General features: G+C 28.3%; 1 long non-coding RNA gene across 4 annotated transcripts; it reads left to right on the top strand.

The window, feature by feature from the left end:
• Positions 1-7039: 7039 nt before the first annotated feature.
• Positions 7040-12470, top strand: LOC136086016 (uncharacterized). Of its 4 annotated transcripts, XR_010641317.1 has the most exons (7): positions 7062-7193; positions 8739-8796; positions 8882-9011; positions 9610-9708; positions 11566-11710; positions 12012-12065; positions 12151-12470. It is a non-coding gene; the product is annotated as an uncharacterized LOC136086016 (long non-coding RNA). The 4 variants fall into 4 exon arrangements; XR_010641315.1 differs by having other exon boundaries at positions 7042-7193; positions 8882-9708; XR_010641316.1 differs by having other exon boundaries at positions 7044-7193; positions 9610-11710.
• Positions 12471-16833: the final 4363 nt, after the last annotated feature.

Below are 16833 nucleotides of genomic sequence, written 5' to 3'. Positions count from 1 at the left end.
CTATGTAAATAAGATCAACGAGTTGATAAAAATGTTAGTCTTTTACAATTTAAAAGGGAAGAAATAACAATAGTTTAAAAACTGTATTTTTTTCGTCAACATTATTTATACAAAAAAAAGTTTTATCTAAACATAAATCACCTAAGCAGATCTAAAAAATTTCTTGGCAAAGATAAAAAATACTCCGTAAAAAAAAGCAGTATCACAAATCTTGTTATTTTATTCGTTAACTTTTAAGGCGTAGAATCTTTTTTAGGTGACCAAAATTTTTTATAAATTTTGGGGTACAAAATTTTACAAAATACAAAACGATTTTAAATATAACAATATCAATAATTTTCTGAGCTTCTTTGATTTAATTAACTAGTACTTTTCAGTTTCTTTAATTTTTTTTTTCAACCCAATAGTTACGTGTAAAATTGTATAAATTAACATCGCTATCCAATTTTAAAAATTCTATTCTTCTCATATATAATACATTATACATGCAAAAATGTTACTTTATGAATATAATTTTCTTTAAGTATGCAAATATAGCGTGGCCTAGTGGACTCCGCCTAAGCCTAGTAAACTGAGGGTTCCAGGTTTGTCTCTCAGTGTCGAAAATATATATTTTTTGTTTAGTGCACAAAGGTTGTTTTTTTTGTTGCTGCACACTTTTGTGCCCTAACTAAATAAAGTTCTTACCATATAAAGTCAAAGCGCAGAACGTGTACTGCTCATAGACCGTTACAGCCGTAACAGTCCGTTAACAGGCTGTAACTACTTCGTTAAGTTCCGAAATGTACACATCGACTAAGTAAGATTTAGACGTAGTAGATCTTACAATCAACATGTTGATACATAAACTGAGGGTTCTGGTTTGGTCAGATACTCTTTTAATTAAAAGAAAGTCTTCTCTAGATTCAAAACTGAAAAAAAACAAAAAACGTTGCATCACAAAATCGATTATAAACCCCTCCCCCACTCCCCCTCGTAGCAACACATCACAAAATCGACCCTCCCCCCCCCCCCCCAAAAAAAAAAAAAAAAAAGAAAAGCGTGACGTAATTTATAGACGACCCTTTATGCAATTGTTTAATTATTTGCTATTGTTACTTAAAATGTTTATTTCAAATTTTATAAAATAAAACTAAAAATAATATTGCTTTAACAAAGTAAAATATTAAAAAATATTAAACAAAACTTATTTGACATTAGCGATCTTACAAACAAAAACAAACAAAAAATATATACAACTCAAATAATGGTTATATAAATAATATTTAAATAAATTATAAGTTCACAATAAATAATATTTTTACGAGTAAAAATATGTTTGACATATTTTTAAATTAAAATCAATAAAATTATAATAATATAATTAAAAATTAAATTAATTAAAATAAGAATAAAATTATGTTAACATCTGCCTATCTACAAAACGCGCTAAATCACAAAAATAAAAGTTTTGAGTTAATTTCATTTCCAGATTCTATATTTTGACATCTATAATGTATGTATATATTAGACTAATTATTATTTATTTTTTTTGCCCTAAAAATTGACAATGAAAAAATGAAATTCTGTCGATGCGCACCTAAAATAATTCAGTTTATCGTCGTTTTCTCAAAATTGGACCCAACGTGTTTTGCAAATGAGCTCATTTAATATAATATTAAAATGAAACTCAACCAAAATAGATTCACTGTGACCACTCTGTCGTTGTTATACCATATGATGAGCAACTTGGTGTTTTAGTAACATTATGGTAGATTTAAAGAAACATTTTTTAAAGCATTGACATTTTAATGATGTTTCTTTTATATTGCCTAATATTTATGTTAATTTCTGTGTAACGACGATTCAATTAATCTTTTTCGGAACTAAAATTGAATAGTAAAATCAATTTTTTATTTTTTTATCGGTTTATTATTTTAAATGCTCAAAGTTTTTTGGTAGTTGGCAATGTACAACCTGCTAACTGCCAAACATTATATTTTAAAGCCCACAATTTTTTTTTTAATATAAATATAATTAAAGTTTTAAAAATATTTTGGTTATTAGTATGCGTAAAACATAAATAAATAAAAAATTACTTATGTATTTAAAATGTGCATAATATGTCTAAAGGTTTTGGTTTTGCCTGGGAATTACGAATATACCAAAAGCAGGTAATCATGATTATATTAAATACGGTGAACAATGAAATCATCGGTAATAAACAAAATTATGGTTCACATAAAGTTACCAAGTACCCAATTTAAATAGTTGGTATGCCTTTAAAGGATTGCGACTTCAAAGGATTGCGACCAAAGTTTTTTCTAAATATATTTAAAGTAGTTAAATTAAAAAATAGTTATTTTTATAATTAGTCGAAAGTTTTTTTAAAATATATTTATAACAGTTGAATTTCAAGCAAATTTACCTTTTTTGAAGAAGTATCACTTTTTATAGGACTTTACACTTGATCTAAATGGATTTTTGCCTAGTTAATAAGTTTTTGCCCCAATGATTGAATGATGACTGGTCATTCAATCGATGATGAAAAAAGAAGTAAAAATTTCCTTTATATATTTTAAAAACATTCATTTTTATAATATAAATTGCAAACAAGTCTTTATCATTCAAAGGAACTAAAGGATTTAAAAATGGGTCGTTATAACCTTACAAATATTATATTGTGTAAATGTTTGTTGAATTTTGAATTGTTTATAATTTAAAGTTTATTATTATATAGTAATATAACTGTTTGTGTTTGAAATTTTTTCTAGTTTTCAGACTGTTTTTAAACTTTATAATAAAATAAAAATATTTAAAAATACATCAATACTTGATAAGTTCTGAGTTTTTCTTTGAATCTCTCAACCGAGCATTTTTTGGTCGTGCATCAATCAGCTAAATTTTAGTTTTAAAAAGTGATAGAAAACACCAAAAGTTTTATACGTACAAAAAATTTAAAAATTAACTTACAGCAAAAAATGCAACACAAAGCAAAAAAATGCAAATTCGAGTCATTCTAAAAGTAGATTTTGTTTTGCAATAAACATGAACCTTTCTTTTCTTTTATATCATGGCTGATTTGGATTAGCCTTGTAGGATTGTTAATTCGTATAAAAATTTCAAAAAAAAATTACCGAACTTGACTAAATTAATTTAAGAATAACAAAAATTATAAAATGCAATTGTTAACTGCACAACTAACTTTAAAATATAAAAAATAGTTTAAAATACAAATCGTTTTAGCGCAGGGTCTTTTTGAGGTAAATCCAATTAATGAGAAAGTAACAAACAAAACAAAAAATACTATATTAAATTAATACTTACCAATTAAAAAAAAAAAATAGAAAATAATAATAACTTATTAAAATTTGTTTTTTAAATACTGCTTAATTAAAAACTTTTAGAGGAAAGCTTGGTTACCCGGACAGCGGGTAACTCCAGACACTTAATGTATAGCTTAAACTAAAGAAGCTACGTAATTTTAAATATTATAAAAACATTTGAGTAAAAATATAAAATTTCCAAAATATCTTTCATATTATGCCGAAGCAATTCATGATATTCATATGAACTTCAAACGTCCGCAAAACTTTGTATCCGCCATGATGGGTAGCAAAAAAATGTAAACAAATATTAGATACAAAAAGCCGATCTGTTGTAATTGATTTAAATTCTTCTTTGCTTACAATTATGCGATCGCAGTATTACGAGAGTCTTAATTTGGAAGCAAAAAAGAGATACGAAGAAAAATTATCAGTTCTAGAGATTATTTTTGACCCGTATTCTTTATCAGAAAAAGACTGTGAACTAACTAATAACGTAGACGAATGGCCTAATTTAACTTTTGCTGATATATACAGCTATCTAATCAACTTTCCTAGTCAGTTTACAAGTTCTAGTTTAAAATCTTACAAAGGTCTTGAGTCTTACAACTATGTAACTAGTGGTCTTGTTCACAACGTTCTTGTAAAGTTCATTCATGGTGTAAAGTCTATTTATATTGTTACCAGTCGTGTAAGACATGGTCAGAGCATTTTTTCTAAAACTCCAACAAGGGTATGGGTTAGCATTCAAGGAGATGGTGAAGTTATAAATGCACATTGCACATGTATGGCAGGTTTAGGCGAAGTCTGTTCTCATATTGGAGCAACATTATTTTATTTAATGTTAACATCTGATTATCGGAAAAAAAATAACGATGATGCTTGTACATCTCAATTATGTGCTTGGTTGCCGCCAAACCTTAAGGAAGTTACTTATTTGCCACTCACAAATTAATTTTACCGATCCTAAAAAAAAATTTGAAGCAAAAGTAAAGAACAAAACACGAGCAAAACCTTATATCGAAAAAGCCTCATCCGTTCCAATTCCAAGTAAATCAGAAATTGCTAACTTTTACAGTAAAATATCATATAATGCAAGAGATAGTGTAATTCTTCGTATAATTCCTGAATATAGTTATAAATATATACCTTTAGTTGCAAAACTTAATACAATCATTTTTAACTTTTACAAAAGAGAATATGAACAATTAAAGTATCATGAACTCGTGCAACTTTCAAATAAAACTTTTTTAGATATAAAAATAACTGAAGATGAAATTAAATTGATTTCAGATCATACAAAAAATCAATCCCAATCAAGTTTATGGTTTAGAGCACGTGCTGGGGTTATAACAGCTAGTAAATTTAAAGCTTGTTGTCATTCAAATATAGCCATGCCTTCTAAAAATTTAATAATGCAAATATGTTATCCATCACAAAATAAATTTATTACCAAAGCAACAAAGTATGGTTGTGATAATGAAATTGTAGCTAAAAATTATTTAAAATCGCATCTATTAACAACTCACAAAAATGTTGAAATTTTTGATTGTGGATTGCTTAGAACACCCAGATGGCCATACCTCGGAGCAACTCCTGATGGTATTATGAAATGTACATGCTGTTCTCATGAATACATAGTTGAGATAAAATGTCCATTTAAATGCACAAAAAGAAATGCCTTTGAACTGGCAAATAATGATAAAAAGTTTTGCATGGAAATAAAGAATGGAAAACACTATTTAAAAAGAAATCATCAATACTATTATCAAGTTCAGCTACAAATGTTAATTTCAAATATTCCGATTTGTTATTTTATTGTGTATAATGGTGAAGCTAGTCTAATTGAAAAAATTTATGTTGATAAAGAATTCCTCACTGAAAACTTAAACAAAGCAAGAGATTTTTTTTATCTTAGCGATATTGCCTGAACTCCTTGCTAAATGGTATTCTAGAAATCATAATACTTTTGTAAATATTGGGGAATTAAAACAAAGTAACAATTTTGAAACAATATGTACTTGCGGTGAAATCAAAGAGAGTATTATAATTAAATGTTTCGATTTAACTTGCGTTATAAAAACCTATTATCTTAATTGTCTTGGACTCACAAGCAAACCCATTGGAAAATGGTTTTGCCCATATTGTTGCCACAAGAAAACCAGAATTAAAAAAAAAAGAAGTTTTAAATGAATAAATAAACATAACACTACATTTATGTATTTTTTTATATATTAAAATAAAAGTCAATCAATAGGGACTACTCCACAACAAAGGTTACATAAAGCAGAACAAACAGTTAAAATATCATTTAGTTTACATATTCCATCATCTGTTCGACTGATTAGTTTATTAGGAAGTATTCCTTGCAAAATTGTGTATTTATTTCTTAAGAGCCCAATTAAACGTTCAACGTGTATTCGTACACGGGCAATCTCTCGAGTCCAATCAACTTCTATTTGAGATAACTGAGACTTTCCTCGTGTAAAAGCAGGAAGTTTTAATTCTGCACAATATAAACCAACGGAATCTGCAATTGTAAAACCTCTGTCTGCTAACACCTGATCTCCAATAAGTAAATTATTTAATATTCCAGAATTTTCTGTAATATAAACGCCAGATACTCTTCCACCCCAAGCTTCTGAAACAAATGATATTGAGCCTTGTGGAGTAATGCCAATTAAAACTTTAACAGTATTATGGTGCTTATATTTAGAAAAAGTTTGAGCTCTAGCTGTCAGATCTTTTGGTTTTTCAATAAAAAATCTCAAAACAGTCAATAATAATAATACATTTAGGAAAAAATTCTCGAAAACAAGTTGGCATTGTTCTCCTTAATATATCTCTCTCTGGCCACTTTATTAAAAAGGATAGTCTGCGTGCCATTACAAGAAGCCATTTTTCAAAGATTCGTGATACAGTTGGTTGACTTATCCCAAATCTATACGCTATATCTTGTTCCAGCAAATTAAGACGCAGTTTCATTAAAACAATACAAAATTCTTGCAACTTTGTCATAGTTGAAGCATTATTAGCTGGCACGTAGTTTTCAAATAAGTTAAAAACATGTATATCAGGAAGACCTGTATAAAATTGAACTTTCTTTTTGTCTTTTATTAGTTTAAAAGTAGCCTCATCAATTTGATTTTTCAATTTTTTGTTTTTCTTGACGAGTGCAGTATTTACATTTTTTAATTTTTGTATAATATATTTAGATTTCATATTTTCCTTTTGAAGAAGTTCAATTTCTGCTTTACTGTCTTCTTTTAGTTTTTTAATTGAATTTTTAAACTTCTCGTTTTCTTCTCTTAACTCTCTTATAATTTTGATAGTTTCGGATTCTTCAACAATTTCTTCTTGAAAACAACTGTTAATACTATTTTCTTCAATAAGCACTTTTTCAGCATTCCTCTTCTTTAAACGATTTGATCTTTCTGAATATATTTTCCTTGATGAATTACATGACATGTCATTAAATTCAATAGGTATACCTTTATTGTTTCTGTTAACATTTTTAATGGAAAGAACAAAGTCAACATGATTTTTATCATCATTTTTTCTTCCTAAAAAATAAACATATATATGTTTATTATAAAAAATAAATAGATATATATATTGTTGTATATAAATATATATACCTATATACGCATGTATTTATATGTAAATTTATAAGTGCTCATGTGTTAATGTATTTAACATTTAATAAATTCATACAAAAAGACTTGACTTACCAGTAATAAAATGTTCACCGCAAATATAAGCAAACTCCAAAATCGGCAAAATCGGACGTTCGGCGCTCATATGAATATCATGAATTGACTGTGAGCGCATCATATTGTTTACCACTAAAGCCAAAAAAGCGATATATCATCATGTTTGATTCACATAGTAATATACCTAATTTTTATGTAAACTAATAACTTTTTATTGATTAAAGATACATTTTGATTTACAATAGTTATTAAAAAATAATTCGTTTAAAACTTTAAATCACTGGTTTTAAAACTAGTATGTGTGAATGAGGTACGATCGGGTAATATCGGACACTTGTTTAAAGATGTGTTAAACGGATTAAGTTGTCTGGAACCACCTTCTAAACGTTTAGAGGGTGGTTCCAGACAATTTAATCCATTTACTTATTAAAATGAGCAACTTTTTTATATAAGTTTTAATACATTTAATATAATATATTAACCAATATAATTAACAATACACAAAAATAGTAATTCATTTAATTTCAATAGAAAGACCTTAAATTTGAAAAAATGTGTTTTTAGAGTATTTATTTTCATTAGTAAAAAGCTAATGTTTATATTTCTAAATGATGGCATTTTCATTCCCATTTCGTATATATCAGAGGCAATTTTTTCGTATATATCAGAGGCAATTTTTTAACTAAATTTTTTTTTTAACCCTTTCTTTCCTGATTTATAAAATTGAAAAAAAAAAAAAAAGACAATGACATTCAATATTTTCAAAAAATAATTAGTTATAATTATTTTACTTTTATGATAATATAATTAATTTTTATTGTAGTTTAATTATAATTAAAAACAAAAATTGGTCTATATAATATCTTATAACGCAATGCATTTAAAACAAAACTAAATAGTCAAATATATTTTAAGTTGTAATATCTAATATCCAAATTACATCAAATTAAGTTAAATAAATTAGTACCAAGCGTCCCTATTTGCCACACAAATAAGATTAAACTCAAATACACGGTATGCTTTTTTTCTACTTTATGATACAATATTTTAGACTGGCAAATTTGTCCATTTTGCTTACTTAATTTAGTACAAAATAAGTTATGTTATAACGAATTTAATATCAAATTAAGTAAGCTACATGGACAATTTATAAGTTCTAGCAGAACTTATTCTTAATTCTTGAGCAATAATAATAAGTCTGTAGAACTTCTGCATACATTATTGCTCAAGAGTCGATTAGATAAAAACACAAAATAGATTTTCTTCTATTATTTGGTTTTTATCAACAAGGTTAAAGAATTTATCCAAGATAACATCAATAAACAAATGTGTTATGTTGTTTATTATTGATATATGTATATATTATTATTATATACTTTATCTTTTTGTAATATATGATATCTTGATCTTGTGCTTTACTTGTTAAAAAAGGTTAATATTTATTTATTTCATTTTTTTACATTATTTAAGTATTATATGAATAATATATATATTTGAATTGTATTTATGAAATTATTATTGTATATATTATATGACTTTTATTGCCATTTTTATTATCTACAATATAAAACAGGTTATTAATGCGGATTTGTTCAATGTTTTCCCCACAAAAAGATGATTATGATGCTATTGTATTTGAAACTGCATTATACCTATCTTTCAATGTTGACAACCTCTCAAATATAGCATTGCTTTTTTTAAAAATTGTTTCATGATTTAGATCAAAGAAATAGCAACACCAGAAAATCTTGTTGCCAAAACAGTTGGCGACTCACCATGTAAGACTTGTGTTAAAAGTATGTGATTTAAGATAATTATTTAATAATCATATTATTATTTAAGTTTTTATTTGTTTCTTTTTAGCTAAATTTGGTGTCGCTAGCAATTATTGGAGAAAATATCGACTTATTCATTAGATAAAGTTTGATGCATGCTCTTACCCGGTTTCCTTCTTCACATTTCAATCATGTATATTTTAGGTGACCTCGTCCAGGTTACAATTTTACTTGATTGAAGCATGAAAGTTATGTTGCCAAAATATTGTGTATTTTGGATCTTTTTTTATTGTCTTTAAAAACCTATGATTAGAAACTTGGAAAGATATTCTTTATTTTATTTACTATTTTTTTATAATTGAGTTTCAGAGATAATTTTTATTGGGATATTCCCGGAATACCAGATATTTTTCTGAAATTTATCTTTTTCCAAATATCTGAAAAGTTTTCCATACATGCAAGTTAAAGTATATATTATTGTCATCAACTTGGCTGAATGCAAAATTAAGGGAAAAATTAGGGGGAAAATATTCTGAATTTTTCAGGATATTTTCCGCAAACAATTTTCGAAATTTTTTAAATATAATGATTATATGAAATATGTAGTTTATATATTTATTATTGTAATTGCTTTTTATTATACTTTTATAATAATATAATTATTTTGCATTGTAATTTTATAATAATAAAAAAAGTATCAGGGTATAAGATATCTTATAATATCGCAATGCATTTTTGACAAAAATAAAATGTCACATATATAATATTTTATCTAAACATATTATTTTATTTTATATCTAAGTTTTATCAATTTAGGTTTAATAAATATATCACAAAGCTTAGTTCAAAATCGTGTAACGTTATGGCAGGTAATTCTCATATTGCAACATGCAAAAGATCAAACCCTAATGCAAGGTATACTTATTTTTTCTACCCTACTACATAATATTTTAGACTGTCAAATTTGTCGATGTAATTAATTTAATAATAAGTTATTATAACTTATTTAATATTAAATTTTTTTTTTTTTAAACATCTTCGCTTCCAACAACGCTGCAAGCAGCCACTAATTAAAGTTGGAAGTTACTGAAAGAGAAAAGATGAAGATTGTAGAGCAAGATAACGATTGACAGACGACTTAAAAGATTGCAAATTATATGAATCAGGAAAGCAAGATGAAGGAAGCGAATTCCAAAGAACAGATGTTCGAGGAAAAAAACTAGACGAATAAGCGTTTTTGGAGCACTTAGGAACAGTCACAGAAAAAGGATGACACTTAATTGAATGACGAGTAACACTAGAATGAATTTTAGTAGATGGCACAAGAGACGCTAGCTCTTTAGAGCAGTGCCCATTAAAGTATTTGTAGAAAAGAGAAAAGAGAAGCAACATTACGACAATGTGATAATGGTTGGAGGTTGTCTGCAAGAGCAGGTCCAACTATGTTTACAATGCGTTTTTGCACCTTGTCTAAAAGAGAAAGGGCATCATTAGAAGATCCGCCCCAGATATGGCAACAGTATTCCATACAAGGCCGGATTTGAGATTTATAGAGATAGAGAATAGAATCCGAAGTAAGAAAGTGACGAGCTCGATATAGAGATGCAACCTTAGCAGATGCTAATTTTGCAGCTGATTTGATATATGGTTTCCAAGGAAGATTGGAAGTAAGAGTTAATCCTAGAAGATGAAGAGTAGGTGACTCATCGAGTACATCACTGTTCATAAATATAGGAAGATCTAAATTATTGCGATAACGATTGGCTGAAAAAAATTGAGTTTTATCTGAATTAAAGTTCACCAGCCACTTTGAGCCCCATGCTGTAGCAAAAGTGAGATCCTTTTCAAGTTCAAATGCCCCCTCCAAGCAATCAGAGGGTGTTGGTTTCTTATCATGACAAGAATAAATGGTAGTATCATCAGCAAACAATGCCACCTTAGATGTGAGAATATCTGGAAGATCATTAATAAAAATTAAAAAAAGTATAGAGCCAAGGATAGAACCTTGAGGAACCCCTTAAGTTACAGAATGAGAAGAAGAGTGTTGTCCATTGAGGACAACTTTTATGTACGATTGGAAAGGAAGAATTCAATGATCTTAAATATGTTGCCAGATACACCATAAGAAGAAAGCTTATGGAGAAGACCAGCATGCCAAACTTTATCAAAAGCTTTTGAAATGTCAAGAGCGATGGCTTTAACCTCTAAATTTATTAAACTACATGACAAATGATAAGTTCTGTATAAAATATTATTGACTAGGAAGATATTGGTAATACAATGGTATTGTTATGTTAATGCCTAGGAATATTATTCTGTAGTAAGACACAATAACCTTTTAACTTTTAAAGTTTGAGAAAATTCACTTTTCCCTCTCTTCGTCTTTTTTTGTGATCGCACCCTGTAGCAAGAATTTAATTTAGTTCATATCTTGTTGGATAATGCAACTTGATTCTGAGTTGAATTTTCAACACTCGGTATTTATTGATGACCTAATTTGACAATACTTTATTATACATACTTTTAGTTTTATACTTAATATATTTTATACTTAATATATAATTATGGGTAGATGAGGCTCCTTAGCTGTGGTGAATGTTTCCACAGCAAAAGGAGCCTCAAGATGAAAATCTCACCATGGGTAGGAAAATCATGATATAAAATCCCCACTATAATGTTGTGTGGTTATGTGGTAACTATTACATTTTTAAAAATTGTTATAATTTTTCTGTGTGCATTCTAAAATTACATTTAATGTTCAAAACTTTGTAGATTACTCATTTAAAGCAACTTCGCGGACTGTCACCTTTGCATCTAGTGAGTTAATGTATAAACAAGTTAATGCAGAAACAAGTGCAAATATAAGAAGATGGAAAACAAAGAAAACAAATTATTTAATCAGATGTTATCACATAAGGTGAGTACAGGTCTTTTTCTAATCACGTGCATCAGTTATTAACTTTATATATAGATATATATTTATCTATAGACAGATATTAGATATAGATATATATAGATAAACAATATTTTTTTAGACTTGTATTTATTATTTTGTACTTCTTTTTTTATTTATCTGTCGACTTTTTTGTTATGTCTTTTTTTATTTAATCCTTATTTATTTTTTAGCAATAAGAGTATAAAATTAGAAGGCAAATGACTTTTTTTATTTTTCTACATTGTATGTAGTATTGTTTTCTTAATTTTATTTAATGATTTAGATAAAAGAAAACAACTAGAAAATCTTGTTGCCAAAATGGTTGGCAACTTACCAAGTAAGATTTGTTTTAAAAGTTTGTGATTTAAGATAATTATTAAATAATCATATTATTATTTAAGATTTTATTCGTTTCTTTTCAGCTAAATCTGATTCATTAGATAAAGTTTGATGCGTACTCTTAAGGAGAAAATATCGACTGATTCGTTAGATTATGTTTGAAGCGTGCTTTTATGGGAGAATATATCGACTGGTTCGTTAGATTAAGTTTGAAGTGCGCTCTTTGTGGATCAAAGCGTGCTGTTCGTAAGTTGCAGATCTATGACTTTGTACTTATTACTTATTGGATATAAGGGATATTTTAACAAAAGTGCAGCTTTTATTACAAGTTCAAAATGTTTATGTCAAGAACTAATATACTGACTAATAAAACCATGTAATTTAATACGTATTAAATATTTCCTCGACGATGAGTTTTTTTTCTTTACACGAATCCAAACACTTCGTTTTTATAAAGCATAGTTATTGCTTTTTTTTTTTTTTTTTTTTTTGTCGTATAATACTATTTACAATGAGAAAAATCGTTTACATATATAATATTAGGTAACCAAAAAAGTTCGTGCGGTTTTTGGTAATTGAATTGTTTTTAGCATTTTTTACAACACCCACATCGCACAAGGCAAGTAGCTTTGTTGCGTAATAGAACGCGTGTGTCACGCGCAGTTGCTGCATATATAGTGTAGGCTTGTAACGAGCTTACAGGAAAGGTTTTGTGTAAAGAAAGGATGGCAACCCAACCAACGATTATTCGATCTTGCTTACTTTACGAGTTCAAACTTGGAAGGAAAGCAACACAAGCGGCCAAAAACATCTGCACAGCATTTGGAGAAGGTACAGTAAGTGAACGCACAGCACATAAGTGGTTTCAGCGATTCTCTTCGGGAGATGAGTCTATCGAAGACCTGCCGCGTTCTGGACGCCCATTGTTGGTTGATGAGGATGAACTGAAGGACGCTGTCGAGTCTGACTCCAGCCAAACTTGCCAAGAACTTGCAGTGAGGTTTGCTGGGAGTGTTGAAACCATCCGCCTGCATCTGCATGCGATTGGGAAAGCGTGGAAGCTGAGTCGGTGGGTTCCGCACAAATTGTTGATCGACAACAAGAAGCAACGGCTTACGATCTGCACATCACTCTTATCACGCCACAATGTTGAGCCTTTTCTTGATCGTTTATTGACATGCGACGAAAAATGGATTGTGTACAACACCCAAGCCCAATCTCCACGAGCGGAAGGTTTTGCTCTGCATTTGGTGGACTACAGCTGGTGTGGTGCATTACGAGCTGCTCCCAACAGGCCAAACCATTACTGGACTGGTCTACTCAGCACAGCTGCAACGAGTTCACGACCTGTTGCTTGTAAAGCAGCCTGCACTGGTGCACAGGAGAGGAGTTCTGCTTCTCCACGACAACGCGAGACCGCACACCGCTCGCGTGACTCAGGACAAGCGCCAAAGCCTTGGTTCGGAGAGTTTGCCTCATCCACCATACTCGCCAGACCTCTCCCCTACTGATTTCCATTTTTTCCTTTCCCTGGGAAATCATTTAAAAGGACAGCAGTTCCGAGACCAGGACGCGGATGAAATGGAGTTGAAAGCTTTTATAGACTTAAAGGACCGAGAATTTTTTAGAAGTGGAATAAATAAGCTTATTTTACGTTGGGAAAAGGTTTTAGATGCTAATGGTGACTATTTTGATGAATAAATGTACTTACTTTTGTCGTTTTGTGTGTTTTTATTATATACGGAAAAACCGCACGAACTTTTTTGGTTACCTGATACAATTTAAAAACTTTAAACATAAAAGTATATATATATATATTTCTACAAAGATATTGTAAAACTTATAATAAGATATTAAAATAGCATAAGTTTTCAATAACAACATATTTAAATGAAAAATAAAAGTCAGAAGATCAAAAAAAAAAATAATAAGTTATGACTTTTTCACAAAAAACAAACAAACAAAAAAAGTAGATGAAAACCTATTCAGTTTATATATTTTTTTATTATTTTATAATCAAATTTTAAAATAAATATTTTAGATCGAAATTTTTTCCTAATAAGAAACGTTTACATACTATTTTGAATTGTTCAAAAGATATGTTTTGAAGAATGTTATTTTTATTAATTTTTTGAAAAAATTCATTCCATAGAAATGCTCCACGATATTGAATTTGTAATGAACTGAGTTTGAAATAGAATCTTGGAACTACAAAATTATCATTTGAAAAATTTGTGGGGTACTTATGAGAAATTTTAGTAAAGTAAGAGTGAAATATATTAGGCGACAAACCATGTTTAGATTTAAACATGAACAGCATAACTTGATATATATTAAGTTTATAAACATTGAGTGCATTAAGTTCCATTAAGAAAGGCTCTCCATGAGCAGTTCTCTTAACGCCAAAAATAATTTTGCATGCAATTTTTTGTTTACTATAAATTTTTTTAAGCTTTCCATAGTTGCTACTTCCCCATGCAATATTGCAATAGGATAGATAACTATGGATAAATGAAAAATATATAATTTTTAAAGACTTGATATTAACAAATGGTTTAACTCTATATAGAACAGAAATATTTTTGGAAATTTTATTTTTAATAGATTTAATATGAGATTTCCATGATATATTTTCATCTAATATTATTCCTAGGAAGTTTACATTTGATTCTCTTTTAATAACTGAATTATTCATAAAGTGATTGGGTAATTTTAGAGGGAGGTGATCACTCTTACTTGGTTTATGAAACAACAAAAATTTAGTTTTCAGTACATTTAATGAAAGTTTATTACAAATAATCCAATCATTAACTTTTATTAGTTCTTCATTAAATATTTTAAAAAGATCTTTTATATTTTTATTTGAGTAAAAAAGATTAGAGTCGTCAGCAAACAAAATAAGATTTAAAGTCTTTGAAGCTAAATATAAATCGTTAATGTACAACAAGAATAATAGTGGTCCTAGGATGGATCCCTGGGGAACACCACAAGTTATAACTTTGTTTCCTGTTTCATTTTCTTTATACACTATGTATTGTTTCCTGTTTGACAGGTAATTTTTAAACCAGAGTAGGTTATTGCTTAATACTCCTTAGAGTGCTAGTTTTTCTATAAGTATGTCATGGTCAATTGTGTCAAATGCTTTTGACAGAGCAATAAAAACTCCTAGTGTATAACAATCATTATTGAACCCATCGGATATATAATTTATTAAATCGATTACTGCATGATCCGTTGAATGTTTTTTTTTGAATCCAAATTGTTTATTATACAGTATTTTTTTTTTGGATAAATATTTATTAAGCCTATCATACATAATACGTTCTAACAATTTTGAAAAGCATGGTAAGACAGAAATAGGTCTATAATTTGACATAATTGTGTTATCGCCAGTTTTAAAAATAGGTGATATTTTAGCAATTTTTAATTTCTCCGATACAATACCGGATTGTATTGAAAGGTTAAAAATATGAAACAAAGATGGTTCTATGATATCGATGATTGCTTTAACTACGTTCACGCTAATTTGATCAATGCCGGCGGATTTATTATTTTTCAGACTATTGTACGCATTACGCACTTCAGTTATATTTAAACTAACTTCTTTCATAGGTATATTGGTTGGTTTTATATAGGATTTGAAATTTGTGGTGCTTTTTGGGATTTTACTTGCTAAATTTGGGCCAACTTCCTTTTCCTTGTGTTTTTTTTAGCATCTTAGCATAATAAATTCTTTTAGAGTGTTTCTTTGTTTTTTCAAATAAACATTTATAATTTTTGTAATTTATTTCATTTGTGAATGATTTATGTTTTAGGTATTTTTCATAAAGTTTTTGTTTTCTCTTAGATGATTTAAGTAAACCTTTGGTCATCCAAGGGCTTAAAAGTGATTTTGAATTTATAACTATTTTTTTTAGTGGAAATGCCAAATCGTAATATTTACAAAACTGCGCCAAAAAAAGATCATACGCCTTATTTGCCTCTTGTGATAGTAATATAAGGTCCCAATCAATTTTTTCTGATAAGAGATTTCGAAAGTGCATCAAGGAGTTTTCATCGATCTGTCGCATTTGGATTGTAGATTTTAAAGCAGAATGATTATCAGTTATACTATTTGTAATTAAGAATATTGGGAAATGATCTGTTATGTCAGTTTTGATTCTAGGAGGCAATTATGAATATTATTAGTAATTATATTATCAAGTAATTATTTGATAATATATTTACTAATAATATTCAATATTCAACATTAATGTTGATGAAGTGTTAGTTATTCTGGTTGATTTGCTTATTGTTGGAATTATATCATGTTGAATTAAGGTATTTAAAAAATACTGAGCATTTACATTTGAAGAATGATTTAACAAGTTTATATTGTAGTCACCAGTTAAGTAAACGTGTTTCTTTGTTATGTTGGTGTTGCTTAAAAAATTTTTTAAATAAGATTTGAATATTTTAAAATTCCCACCTGGCTTTCTATAAATAGAATTAATGATAATATTTTTGGTTGCTTTATTTGTTATTTCGATGCACAACGACTCACAATCTGTATCATTAACATTGACGTCATTACGCAATATAAAGTTAATAGATTTGTGAATAAAGGTACTTACACCGCCACCAACGTGGGTTTTACGAGGTTGGTGAATTGATACGTAGTTATTTAATTCATAATTACAATTTTTTTCATTGCTTTTTAACCGCGTTTCCGTGAGACTAATTATTTTAAAATCGTGGTTTAGATCATGCAATAATAGTTTTAGATT

The sequence above is a fragment of the Hydra vulgaris genome, chromosome 10 (assembly GCF_038396675.1).
Source record: "Hydra vulgaris chromosome 10, alternate assembly HydraT2T_AEP".
Lineage (NCBI taxonomy): Eukaryota > Metazoa > Cnidaria > Hydrozoa > Anthoathecata > Hydridae > Hydra > Hydra vulgaris.
This window is presented reverse-complemented; position numbering and strand designations above follow the sequence as displayed.